Raw genomic sequence first — 1,988 nt, 5'->3', positions numbered from 1 at the left:
AAAGCCCCAATTCTCATCTCCACCAATACAGTTCTATCCATTTAACACTAAAATGTGCACTTAGTGCCGATTGACATAGAAAACCCTCATATTATAGCTTTGTCGACAATCATGACTGTCCAACGTCCCTGGCACAGAAAGGGTTTAAGGAGCTCCATTACCCATGTATTAGTTGGAAAGGATTTGGGGCGACCAAACACGACCACGGACAGCAGTAGACCCTATAATTATATGCATATTTTCCCTTTTAAAAGCACACATTATTTTGTATAAAGGGTCAGTCCTATCATGACTCAGTTATCATCAGTGCCCAATACCTTTCACCCGGGATGGTCAGTGGTGCTTGTTAGCTGATGAACCTGGAAGTGGCAAATACCGGTTAACCCCCCCCCCCTTTTTTTTTTTGTTGCTTGTCAACTAATTAAACCCGGAAGTGGCACCAAAATATATATACATGTATATATATATATATATATATATATATATATATATACACATATATTTTTTTTCCGCCTCCCCGGCCCCCTTTACGGAATTCCTGGATCCGCCCCTGATGGTCGACTTTGAACTCCACAGGAGATGTTTGGGAGGTCTACTCATCCAAGATCCAAGATCCAAGATCCAAGACCTTGAGATCACTCTTGATTACACCGCGCAATGGCTTGATATATACAATGGGTTTGTATAAAGTTTTTCTTTTTCCATATCAACAGCAGGTATTAGATTTATTTTCTTTCATTTTGTGTAGAAGATATGTCTCTTTTTTTTTTGCCACAAGTAATGGGGCCTGCATTTACATCCCACCTCATCCCTCCACCCACGAAACGAGTGAGGTGCGAAGTAACGTTTTTTATAGTTCTGTGTTTATATACCTAAAGCGAAGAATTCTCCTCAACAGAGTATATTGGCCTTGATACCTGCGACAGTAACCTCGTCAAAACAAAATGACAAGATGAAAGCAGAAAAAACAATCACACATACAAACACACACCCACATACTCACACACACACACACACACACACACACAAATAGGGCAAAACCATCAGCCTATTTTAAATCTATTCACCATGTAAGAATTACTTAGCCTATAGTATACCTGTAGGCCTATATTGAACTTCAAATTTGGTAGCCATCTTAACTGGATATCTCTGCAAAACTGGCCCTCAGGGATGCAAGAGTTGTTTCAACCAGATTCGAATTCAGCACTCTCGAAATACAATAAGACCATCAGTCTATTTTTGGTAAGGAAACTTGATAATCAAAATCTTAATTTTTGCCTGCCATTTTGGATAGGCCTAATCATTAAACCTCTTGGGTGAAAGATAGTTACATGGCACCCAGATTCAGATTCAGCACCCTCGATAATAAGGTAAAATCATCTTTTCAATTTTTCATAATTTATAAGGAAATAAATGGGACTTTCTATCTTAAAGGAGGCAAGAGTTGCATTATCCATCGCAGATTCGGATTCAGCACCCTCGAAATAGGTAATTTATAAAATCACATATTTTCCTCTTCAATAATTATACAAATATATAGGAATCTCAGATTGTGGCGGCCGTATTAGTGGCCATCTTGAATATCTCAAAACCATCAAGGATGCTAGAGTTGCATCATCCAGATTTGGATTTAGGCATTTAGCACCTTCGAAATACTGAGTAGGTTAAAAACCATCAACAACCATCGGGTGGACGGTAAAGGAAAAGGTAGGCCCAAAACCAGACTTTGGCATCCAAACAATTTATTTTCTTCTACAAAAACGTGATTCAAGTTAAGTTTCCCAAGTTTTTCATATGGGTACTACAACATACTTAGCATACAGCATGTAGATTGCATTGATTCATTGGAGCTAAGAGAGTAGGCTTAGATACTTATCATGCGGTCGGTAAACACAAAAACTCAGGTTTTTGTTTGACACCCTATACATCGTATCGTGACGTCACTGTGCCCACATGGGTTGCACACCCGCCATATTGCAGAACTGGGA

The sequence above is a fragment of the Diadema antillarum genome, unplaced genomic scaffold, assembly GCF_040938485.1.
Source record: "Diadema antillarum isolate AM-2024a unplaced genomic scaffold, OU_Dant_1.0 seq00000821_RagTag, whole genome shotgun sequence".
NCBI classification, from domain to species: domain Eukaryota; kingdom Metazoa; phylum Echinodermata; class Echinoidea; order Diadematoida; family Diadematidae; genus Diadema; species Diadema antillarum.
Note: the sequence above shows the minus strand (reverse complement) of the source record.